Source organism: Octodon degus, unplaced genomic scaffold (genome assembly GCF_000260255.1).
Source record: "Octodon degus isolate 3935 unplaced genomic scaffold, OctDeg1.0 scaffold00258, whole genome shotgun sequence".
Lineage (NCBI taxonomy): Eukaryota > Metazoa > Chordata > Mammalia > Rodentia > Octodontidae > Octodon > Octodon degus.
The window spans coordinates 1,565,835-1,578,393 of record NW_004524834.1 but is presented as its reverse complement, the minus strand read 5'-3'; the positions used below and the strand labels follow the sequence as shown (position 1 = coordinate 1,578,393).

At 35.6% G+C, this 12,559-nt stretch overlaps 1 pseudogene; it reads right to left on the bottom strand.

The window, feature by feature from the left end:
- LOC101569840 overlaps positions 1-1,441 on the bottom strand; it is a 41,089-nt pseudogene extending 39,648 nt beyond the window's left edge.
- Between the last annotated feature and the right edge of the window lie 11,118 nt (positions 1,442-12,559).

Sequence of the window (12,559 nt, the reverse complement as noted above, 5' to 3'; positions counted from 1 at the left end):
GAGGTTTCAGTAGGGTTTCCTGCCCAGGGTTTCCTGCCATGCCACACCCTGAGAAGCGCTAAGGCTTTGACTCTATTAAAAGTGCAGACCAATTAATTTTCTGTTGTCATTTTTATGCACCAAAGCAAACATAAATGCCTACATTCTAAAGTATACTGAGGGAAACAAAAATCCAGTTCTACAAATTGGGGATGAACACATTTAAATCACTCTGGACTATTATTGAAAAGCTGAAATGAAGTAACTGCTTTTCAGACTGGAGAGACACAAAAGCTTCCTGCTTTCTAAAAGGTAGATAAGGAGCTGCATTACAGAAAAGGGAATACAATTCTGTTACCTTTTCAATTTGGTTCGTATCATCAAGCCTCTCAGGTTAGAAATGATTGAAAACATATATTGGGTTGGAGTTAGTGACAACTGCTGTTGATGCCTTCAGGTTTATAAGACACCAGTATGTGAACATGTGCTCTTTTTGTAAGACAAATGATTAAGCAGCCTCCTACAGGATTCCGTTTATAAAGGTTTAGAAAATGTCACCATTATTCTTCTGAAATGGCCTCAGGTATGCTCTTTTTCATCAAACCAACTCTCAGGTTAACATACAGATCCCCACCACTTAATGGCATTTCTAAAACCTGCAAGGGCAAGCTAACATGTTATTTACAAATAAGTATTTAAATATTTCTATATTCTACTTGTTAGTAATTTTTTTTAGTTTTTGTTTTTTGGTGTTTTTTTTTGTTGTTTTGTTTTTTGTTTCTTGTTTTTTGTTTTTTGTTTTTTGTTTTTTGTTTTTTTGCGGAACCAGGGATTGAACAAAAGCCCTTGTATTTGCCAAGGAAGTGGTTATTCCTCTGAGCCATCTCCTCAACCCCTCCACTTCTTAATAATTTAAATATTCTTTTAAGATGACAGAAATAAGATCTTTACCAGTTAGAGTAAAATTGAAAAGCTGAGTGTCTTCAGATAGATAAAATTTCTCTCATACTTAAAATTATAATTCAATTATTTTACTACCATTTTTATAATGTATCTTTTTGTAGTGTGTGTATATCTTAGTATTTTATATCTTTTTATAGTGTAATTATATACTTTAATTATTTTCTCATGAGTTTATTTTTAATATTTTAAATAATCATACTGCAATATGTTTTTAAGGCACATATAGAAAGTTTCCCATATATGTGCACATTTCAGGAAAAGAATAGCTTACATAAATATTTTATTACTAAATTTATTGAGACATCCTGAGATTAATACAACTTCCCTCTGGCCGCTACAAGTATAAGAAGTGCTCAGAGTGGTGGTCCTTCACTTCCAGACATTTATTAGTAGGGCAAACTGTTACTCACGTAACATTGGTCATTGAGACGGCTTCCCATACATCTTCAGTGTCTTCTCTAATGGCTTTCAGGGGGTTTTCACTGATATGCGACACCATCTAGAGTTCCCATACAAAGGGAACACAATCTGTTGAAAAAAATCCTACTGCATTCTTTTCCTAAATGTGTACATGTTTTTGGTGGACTCTGTGTGTGTACAATACATATATTTCTAGTCTATAGATGCAATTGCTGTCTTATCTTATTAAAATGAGGGCAATTTCCTTAATATCTCCAAGCCCAGCTATCATTTACTACACTTGTTTATGGGATCTTCCTGAGAGTAAAATGAGATAAATAAATCTCTTAATCTTATGTATAAGACATCACTTGAAGGAGAAATGCTTGAACTTCACATGGAAGTCCAATGGAATTGTGGATTTAAGGATGACTTTAACTGTATAGAATACAAATCATAGGAAAATATCCAAAAGATTATCTATAAAATATGAATGGTGGTAATATTGAGACCTATACTAGTTATACTTTCACTTTCTGTTAAATATTTCTGGAATATCTGAAGATTTTTATAATAAAACTTTCTTAAGTTTGTAATTAGAATGCATAATACATATTTTAAACCAAAATGGCTAGAACACAATAGCTTTGTAACTACTCAGTTTATTTTTTCATCCTTGAAAATAAGCAGCTACAAAAATAAAGTCCTTCACTCCTGTACTAATAGTTTTGAACTTCTTACGGGTCCTGTGCTGCTCGCTGTCTTGAGGATATAGTGGAATAAAACAGGAAGGTCTCTGCCTTCTTTGCAAATGCAGAAAGGCAAGTAACAAACTTTCAAGACATTTTATAAATCTTTTCCTGAAACAGAGCCTCAACTGAATTCATTCCACACAGATTTCTCCACGTGAAACTGGTCAGCATTTGTTCAGAAATGACGTCAGAAAAGTATGTCAAGAAGATGTAAACAAAATACAAATTGCCATAATAATGTATTATTTCACATATAAAGCATTCATATTCATATATTTTCTTTTTCTTTTCTTTTCTTTTCTTTTTTTTTTTTTTTTTTTTTTTTTTTTTTTTTTTTGGCAGAACCAGGGGTTGAACTCAGGCCCTTGTGCTTCCCAGGCAAGTGCTTATTCTACTGAGTCATCTCCCCCATCCAAACATTCGTACATTTAACTATTTGTAATTCCTATTTTTATTGACCAAAACTACAATTTCAATGTAATATTTACTCTCATGATTTTAAGACAGTATCACATTTAAATTTAAGCAATGATGTCCACAAAATAAATGCATTTCTTAATTTACATACAAATTTGAATGTACATTAACTTGGCATTCTCAGATCATTGTTCCAGACAATTTTTGCTCTTCTGCAAAAAGTAAAGTTAGTGTCAAAATCTGTATGTAAACAAACTCCTTGTTGTAAAATAATTCTGACAGACTGAATCAAATAACTTGTAGGAGGGTCCTTAGGTTATGCATAGTTTTTCATCATAAAACAGTACATAATAGTGTTGCAGTATATCCACAGTCTCCATTTTTGTTTGTTTGTTTTTATACCAGGGATTGAACTCAGGGCCTTGTACTTGCTAGGTACTTATGCTGCAGAGTTATCTCCCTGGACTTGAGCTATCTTCCTGTCCCATAGTCTCTATTTTTAAAAGTGTGTATTGTGGTTCTAATTTACATTATGCTGTTAATTTATGAATATGAACAAATTTTTATATTGCTAACTGCCCAGTTCACTAGGCTCTTTGGTTAAATGTGCAATGAAGAAATTTGGCCTTCTATTGTAATTTGTTGACTGTTTTTATTTCAGATGCAAATTTGCAGGGATTCTCCCTATATCCATTCATAAGGCTTTCATCAGTATACGCATAACTAGTGCAGATTTGTCTTTTCATTTACTTAAGGGCAACTTTCAACGAACAGAAGGAATTATATTAAAATTCATCTTTCTCACTTCTATCCTTGAATTTGATAGCTTATTTGTCTTCTGATTCTTTTCCTAAATCTCAGTCTTTTGAAGATATTATTTCATTTTTATGGCTTTTAATTCTGCTGTGAGTTTATATGTTATTTCTTTACAAATCTCTTTGCCTTTAAGATGTATTTTTTCTTTGCTCACAAGAGTTTTATTCTGACTCTAGGGTTCTGCAGTTTCAATAACTTGTGTCAGTGTGAATTTGCTTGTATTTAATCTACTTGAAAGTCTTTGTATTCCCAGATTCTGAGTAATGAGGTCTCTCACCAAAGCTCTTTCAGCAGCACTTCTCAAATATATATCTTAAAACTTTCCATCACTCTCATTACCTCTATTGTTTTTTGAGGAACTCATACTAGGTAATTGTTAGGCACTTCATTTTCTCCTCCACATGACTGAATTGTTCACATTTTCCATTCCTGCAGCTCATTCAGCTCTGCTCTGCATAATATGTACTATCTATTTTTGTTGTTGTTGTTTCATTTTGTTTTGTGTGTGTGTGTGTGTGTGTGTGTGTGTGTGTGTGTGTGTATGCAGGGTCTCACTAAGCAGCTCAGACTTGTAGTGATCCTCCTGATTTCTGCTTCCCTAGTGCTGGGATTACGGTGTACACCACCACACCTGGACCCAATTGTAGGCTCAGGCTGCCTAGGTGCAGGGCCAGCACGGCATGCAATGCCAGAGATTGAACCTAGGGCCCTGCGCTTACCTAAGCAAGTGCTTAGTCTGCTGAGCTATACCACCAGCCCTCACAATCTGTTTTCTAGCTCACTAAATCATTCAATGTAATTTATTTAACACATCCTTTGTGTTTTGAATTTCAATGACATTATTCTTTAGCGTGAAAAGTTACATTGTTCTTTTACTTATCTTTATACCTTCATTGAAATTTTATTTTATTTGTCTGTTTTTTGTATTATTTAGTGAGGGTCTACAGGGTCTTACTACGTAGATTGGACTCGTAATGATCCGCCTGTGCTCAGCCACCCAAAGAGCTGGGATTACACACCACCATGCCCAGTCTCAATCGCCATCTCAGTGTGGTCTGGGGGCTTAGTCTGCACTGGATGCCAAGGATCAAACCCAGTCCACTGAGTGTATTGCATTTTTAAGCATTCTAATTAGTTTTTAATTCCTTATATTTTATCTGCAATTATTTTTATTGTAATAAAAACATATAACATAAAGTTTACCTTACCATTTTAAGTGCATGATACAGTAGTGAAATCTATGTATACAGTTGTACAGCAGAACTCTAGAAATTTCTTGCAGAAAACTAAAACTTTGTACTTCTTGAACAGCAAATGGGTACTCTTTTCCCCTTTCTCATAGCTCCTGACAACTTATCCTCTGAAGCTGCAGGATTGTCATGAGTTCAAAGCCAGCTTCGGCTACATAGTGAACTCAAGGTCAGCCTGAACCACACAGAAAGATGCTGTCTCAAAGAATTTGTCCATTTTTTAGGAACGTGTTAGTATTTTCTATTTTTTATACCTGAATAGGTCATTGTATGTATTTGCCATATTTTCTTCATCCATTTATCCAGCACTATAAATTTAGATCTCTTCTAATACTTGAGTATTCTGAATAACATTACAATCAACTCTTGGATGTACAAAAGCAGCATATCTTTGATATCTTCATATATATATATATATATATATATATATCTTTGATATCTTCATATATATATATATATATATTACATATTATATATAGATATATAGATATATATTTGCAATTAAAGTTTACAATGGAAATGCTTTACTACAGTATACATAATTTATAGTATTATTTTTATAATACTCACCCAAAGAGTCAAATGCAAAAGAGCACAAGTAACCTTCCACACACTAGAAATGCAAAGAATCCAGCTGAGGTCCTCGATCTCCTGGCAATGTCCTACACAAGTCTAGCTGAAAATCTAGAGCCTACAGGAGAGTCCGTCACGAGTCCAGCTCAAGACCTAATGCTCACAGCAATGACTCACATAAGCCTGTATCAAGGATCTGTACCGGGAAGGCCCAAAGGTCAGAGGTGGAAGCCAAAAATTTTATGCAGGTGGGATGAAATTTCTGTGCCAGCAGGCTGAGGAATCTGCACTGGAGCCAGAAAGTGATGCTCATAGTGAGGACCAGAGCTCCGCTGAAGAGAACTATAACCATCCTCAGCAACAGTACAGGCCCAAGCTCCCCCAGAAATAACAAGGTCATATCAGGAAAATCAAGGTAACAAGCTTCTCCGGGAGAATCAACAGCATATTGTCTTCCCCTCTAGTTCTCCTTTTATACTTTTGGAATAAATCCCCAGTTCAACTGGGTATTACAAATTGACCATTAGTTAATCTATCACATAGATATATGTGATGGACTACTGGATCAGATTATAATTCTTTTTTGATTTTTAGGGGCATTTACTGGCTGGGAATATAACTCAGTGTCACAGCACCAGGGGCAAGGTCCTGAGTTCTATTCCCAGTACAAAAAGAAAGAAAGAAAGAAGAAGGAAAGAACGAATGAATGAACAAATGAAAGAACGAAAGAAAGAAAGAAAGAAAGAAAGAAAGAAAGAAAGAAAGAAAGAAAGAATTTACTGTTTTTCACAACTGTTACACTATTTAAAAATAACTGGTCTGCCACACAGCAGAGATCCAATTTCTCAGCACCCTTACCAACACTTGAATTTTATTTGTAATAATGGTCAATCTAATAATAAGTTTCTTGTCACACTCTAATAAATAGTGGCCCTGAATTGCATTTTTACATCACTTCCTTAATGATGAGTGATGTAGAGTACCTTTACATGCTCTTGGTAATTATTGAATCTTCTTTGAAGAAACATCTAATCATGTACTCTTTTTTTTAATTAGATTGCATTTGTTTTGGTGGTGGTGCTGATGATGACTGAATATAAATGTAGAGCTCTTAATATGTTCTGGATATTAACTGGATGATTTCCAAATATTTTCTCTCATTCTACAGATTTCCTTAATGTTATTTTCTTTGTGACAGATGAGTTTTTAAGTTTGCTGTATTCTCATTTCTCTATTGTGCTTTTGTTCTCTGAGTTCTTAGGGTCATATCAAAATCATTACTAACTCTGACGGTATGTAGCTCTCTGTCAGTTTTTCTAGGAGTGTTATAGTTTTAGTTCTTACCTTAAGGATTTTATTTTGAGGTAATTTTTTTATATAGTTTTGAGGGAAGGGTCCATATTCATGTGTTTGCATGCTTATGTCCACTTTTACTAACATCACTTATTAAATAATCTTTCCCAGGGGCCAGGGAGATGGCTCAGTAGGATAAGCGCTTGACTGGCAAACGCAAGGATCTGAGTTCAATCCCTGGTTCCACAAAAAAAAAATAAAATAAATAAATAAATAAATAAATAATTTTTCCCTTTTCTATTATGCAAGTCTGGTAACTTCATTGAAGATTACACACACACACACACACACACACACACACACACATAAATTGTTGATTGTGTATCTATTCTATAAATGTGAACTTATGCCTGTACCATGCTGTTTGGATAACTATAGCTTTAGAACATGTAACAAAATCTGCTCATGTAAGATCTCTACATTTTTTCCCCCTCTTTTTTAAGTCCATTTTTTGTTGTTCTCAGTACTATAACATTTGAGATCAATTTAAGATACTTTCCTCATTTCTGATTTTGATGAAGATTACATTGAAGTGTAGATTGTTTGTGTAATGACAGGTTAGGATAGTGTTTGAGTATAGCCTCCAAATATTCGCTTGCTGAAAGGCTGATTCTAAGTGTAGTGACATAAGAGGTATTCAGACCTACAAGAGGTATGGATGGAAGCTAACTAAGTTCTTGTGGATATTGCCCTAAGTTGGGACTGTTGTTTATCTCCTGGTCTGAGTTGTGATGACAGCAAATTGTTCAACAAGATCAAGACTTTCCCTTCCTCCTTTCTGACTTCCAATTTCACTATTTGATTTCCACCTGTCACACATGTCCCTGTCAGTATGCCATTGGCAAAGTTGTGATTTAACCAGGTAGGACCTTGTGAAGTTTCAGCAGAAGCCCCAGGTATGCTCTGAGACTTCCAAGCTTGAGTGAAGAATAGACCACTTTTCATCATAAATCATTCACTCTTACGTATTTCCTTATATTGATTGAAACACTGAGACACTAGCAATATGGACATTTCAAGAATATTTCTTACAAGAGACTCATATGAGCTATCTCTCCACTTACTTGTATTTGCTTTGATTTATTGCAGAAATGTTTGCAGTTATAAGTTTACAAGTCTTCTCTCTCTTCGATTTATGCTGTTCCTATATCTTTTGATTCTATTACAAATGAAATGCTTTTATTAATGTTTTACATTGCAAATTGGCAGTGTATAAAAATGCAGCTGGTTCCTAGTATATTGATTTCTTCAGTTTGTGACATTCCTGGATATCTTCATTAATTATAGGATTTCTGTGAAATCCTTAAAATTTTCTGTATATAAGATTGTTTGGTCTACAGAGATCATTGTATGTTTCCTATTGCAGTTTGGCTGTCCTTTACTTGTTGCTTTATTTTGTTAAATTATTACATTAGATAGGACTTACAACAATATATTAAATACTTGGAGAGAGAGCAGTGACTTTTTATTCTTGCGGCATCTTTCTAACCTACTTTGTAGGTTTTATTCTAATAAAAATGATGAACTATGTTTCCCTGTTTCTTTGTGTACTTTGTTATTTTTTATTATCATTGATTTCATGGAATCTGTCCATTTAAAACCATAAATCTCTGTCTTTCAGAGTAACTTCTTAGGGAGGTAAGCAATCACCAATCGTCCCTCTATAGTCTATGATCCTCTCACACTTTGTCTGAGGGATACTTCTTTCTTTGGCTTTGCATATATTGTAACAGTTTGAGAGAATTTGCTTGTTTCTTTTTCAAATACTGAAATTCCTTTCTGCATTTGTTGTCTGTCTATGGTATCGCAGGCCACAAACCAATAAGCTCTGCTGAGTTGTCACAAGCTACCAAGCTCTACTCAGTTCTCTGCAACGTCCAACTGTCAAGAAGACTCTGTTCCATCAGCCCTCTGAATACAGGGAGTCAGGCCATTCTCCAGAAGTCCACAGCACTGGATGCTTCATCTGCTCCTCCTGTCCTCCCAAGTGATAAGCAGCAAGCTGGGCACTTCCTCCCAGTCATGCTGGGCACTGACAGCATCTATCTGTAGTATTACAAGTTGTCTGGCACTGCAATTAGCTGCTGAGCATTTTTTGGATCTCAGCAGCCCCCAGATAGCTCTTGTCAGCAACCCAAGCCAGGAAAGACAAAAAAAAAAAAAAAAAGGAAAATCTCACAGGCAGTCCATCAGAAAAACTGTTCTCTTGGGTATCTGTTTCTCTTTTCTCCTTCCCTGCCAAAGGAGTTGTTATTTGGGATTTTCCCTCTAGTTGTGGAAAATCATGCCTGTTTGGGGAGAGCCAGGGGGATTGAAATGAAAGATTTTTATACCCATTTCAGAGTTGATGATTGTCTTTGAACTTGTCAGGGTACTGCGACTTTCCACGCACTAAAGTCTTGGGATGTTTGATATTCAGACAGATAGTGAGGTTAAGCTTAACATCCTAGGATGTATGGTGATAACAATAAGCTTGTATTCTGGAGAGTTAGCAACCTAAGTTTGCAGACCAAAATTAGAGAAAAAGGAGGGCCACAAGGAAAGCCAACATTTTGACCCTAGCCTTCTAAGGTCAATTAAGACTCAGGACATATGACAACTTGTACAGTAACGTCATGTAACTCAGTAGTGTCCCAAATTTTCTAATCAAGGAGATTATGGGGCCAAAAAGGAAAGTTATCAATGATGTAGAGTGTGCCTAAGGAGAGTCACATGGAGAGAAAACATTCTCTCAGTCATTCACAGAGAGCACATTGGCCAAGCATTGGCCCTGACTCATCTACATGGCTGACACTGACAAAGGTTCTGCAATCTGAGGTACAGGATTTCAGGATAAATCCTGAGGGGGTTTCACTGACCTTATCAGGCCCAAAAGGTACAACTCTTGTTGCACAGGTTCTGCTTTACCTTGGTCTTAATCATCGAGCAGAAAAGTATAAAGACGAAGTATAAGAAGTAAAGCCATGCTCTTATGTTGAGCTGTAGGGGATTGAGGTCAACAATTTCTGACATTGCCAGTCAAGCAGAAGATCCAATACTATTATGGGCTACTAGACTCTTTTAGAATATTTTGCTGAGTTAACATGCCTATAATTTTCAAATAACGAACTTAACAAAAAAAGAGGATACAGATGAACTTTCATTTTGTATCTGTGTACTCAAAGTGGTTAGGATAGATGAATAGTTACATTCTCTTAATTAATAGAGGGATTTGTTCTAATAGTGTTTGTAAATAGGATATCATGCCTGCATCTTGTACAGCAATTAACCACTAGGAAGAATGTATGCAATGTGTTAATTATTGAAACTGTTCTATCAATTTGGTTTGAAACTGTCTTATTGCTATTTGTTTCTCAATAAAATTATGGAACAAAAAAATAACTAAGTCTTTGAGACAGAATATTATAATTAACCTGGGATCTGCATAAGAAAGCAAAGCTTTAGGCTTTCTAATCTGTTATCTTGCTAATACCGCTGCCTTGAATGTGATCATTTTTGGTGAACTATTTCAATAGTCTCAAAATAGCATATAGTTTTTAATTATTGCTATTTGCTATTTCTGATTACTCACTGCATTACATTTATTATTTGTATATTTGTGCTTTAAGATTGTGAGGGTATCGTGGAGAGAACTGTACTATGTGACCTGAGATCTTAAATAAATGATAAATTGTGCTTTGGGTTCAACTAGCCTGGGTATGGGCCCCACTATCTATCTGAGGGCCAAAGTTATGATAAATACATGCATGTGAGACATCTAGAGTGTACAATGTTTTGGTTTTTTTAAAACTGGTGATTGAACTCAAGCCCTTGCACTTGCTAGGAAAGCACTTATTCCACTGAGTCATCTCCCTGGCCCCTAGAGTATACAGTATTAATAAAACCCCATATATTATGATGAAGAGGCCATGGTTACTAATTGTAGGGCAACTTCAAATTGTATTTTTATACTAAAATTTAGAGAATCAACCTGAATATAGGCAGCCTCCTATATCAGACCTGGTGCCTGATTGAGGGTAATCTTATGGGAGTCTGAGCCCTTCAGTTTTTGGATTTTTATACTTAATCAGAATAGGTATTGCCAAGATTTTATTGTACTAGAGAAAGTGCCAGGACTATGTTGTAGTATAGCTACTTGGTGTGAAAAGAGTATTTGTGATAACGGAAGTGAAGAACATGTTCTTGCCAACATGATGACATGAGTATGAAGAAACAAACAAAAAGCCATTCTACAGAATTTACTATAAAACTATGCATGAGTGTGCGTCATTTGGACCAGGGCTAGCTATACTAACAGAAGGTTCCCAGGATGCTCACCAAAATCTACAGCTCCTCAAACACTAGGGATGAATGAAAAGCCAGTGATAGGAAGGAAGTGTAAGGACAAGCCTGTCAGATGCCCCTCAGGAGCAGGGCATTTAGTTGGAGAAGCTCTGCTTTTTGGTTCTGACATTGCCTATAACAGTTTCACCATAGGCCCTGTCTGTCAGCAATGCATCAGCACATGTTTGCAGTACACGTTTGCAGGATAGCCTTCATCAGGGAGAGTCTGCACATGAAAGCAACACATCCACATTCTTGTTACTTCCTCTTCCTCTCCTTTCCTGCATCTAGACATCTTTCCTATTTGGAAGAGATCTGTCTCCCTGATCCCTGTTCCTCATCTTTTATTTTGCTTTTCAAATTATTTAAACATTACTTTGTGTTTCTCTCTTAAGAGAAACCATGTGATAATAAAGCTTGTGCCTCTGATTTATTTTGCTTAACATTATGGTTTTAAAGTCTATCCATTTTTGGGCCAGGAAGATAGCACAGTGGCATAAGTGCCTGCCTGGCAAATACAAGGTCCTGAGTATGATCCCCAGTACCACAATAAATAAAATATAAAATAAAATAAAATGAATCTATTTTCCTACAAAAACCTCAAATTTATCCTTGTTTATGGCAGCATAAGACTTCATTGTCTACAAATAGCACATTTTCTTTAGACAATCATCTGCTGATGGATATATAGGCCTCTAAACACAGGTATACAAGTACCACTATGTTGTGAAATCTTTATCTCTTTTATAAAGATACCTTGAGAGAAATAGCTGGATCAAATGGTTTTTCTATGTTTAGTTTTTGATTTACAGACAGCAACCATTCTTTCTGTAGTAAGGTAAAGTATCAGTATTATTTTCATTTGCATTTCCATAATGTTCAGAGATGTTGGACATTTTTTTATATTTTTATTGGTCGTTTGTACTTATTTCTTCAAGAATTGCCTATTCATTACAGTTGTCCATTTTCTATTGAGTCTTTTTTATTTTTATTTTATTCTTTGTGTGTTTTTTTGCTTTGTTTTGTGGAATCAGGGATTGAACTCAGGCCCTTGTGCTTGCCAGGCAAGCTCTTATTCTGCTGAGAAAATAAGCAGTCCTAATTCTTTTTTATTTTAAAGAGAAAGAACATAAACAAAATAGCAGCAACAAGGACAAAAACAAAGCAATTCAAATATAATAAAATGATACAGAATTTCAAAACAAAATGATAGGAAATTAACAACGGTTGTTAAATTACATATTTGTATCAGTCAGGGTTTTACTAGAGGAACAGATTTAACACAAGATGTACAAATGTGTAAAAAATTGCAAGATTCCTTATGAAGATCAGCCACAGAGTCAGAGAAGGAAGTGTGCAGAGGGTGTCTGTACACTGGAGACTGAAGGATTCAGTCCAAGGTCTAGGGCCCACTGCGGGGTTTTATTCAAGTCTGTATGTATCAGGAGGCAGATGGGTCTGTGACAGAACGGTGATGATTTTACACTAAAAGGCTGAAGGATCGAAGGTAGAGGCCGAAGGGTCTTCACTAGAAACCAGGAAATGATCTCCAAACTGACTGTAAGACCTGAGCTCCTCCAAGGAAATGGAAAACTTCATCCTTCCTCAGTTCCCTTTTATATCCTATAAGTGATGAGTCACTCTAGGGTGGGGCCTGCCATTGAAGGCTGCAGAAATGCTGAGTCATTTTAGTTAGGCTTTTAACTATCAACCACTACAATACGGTTGTCTGTC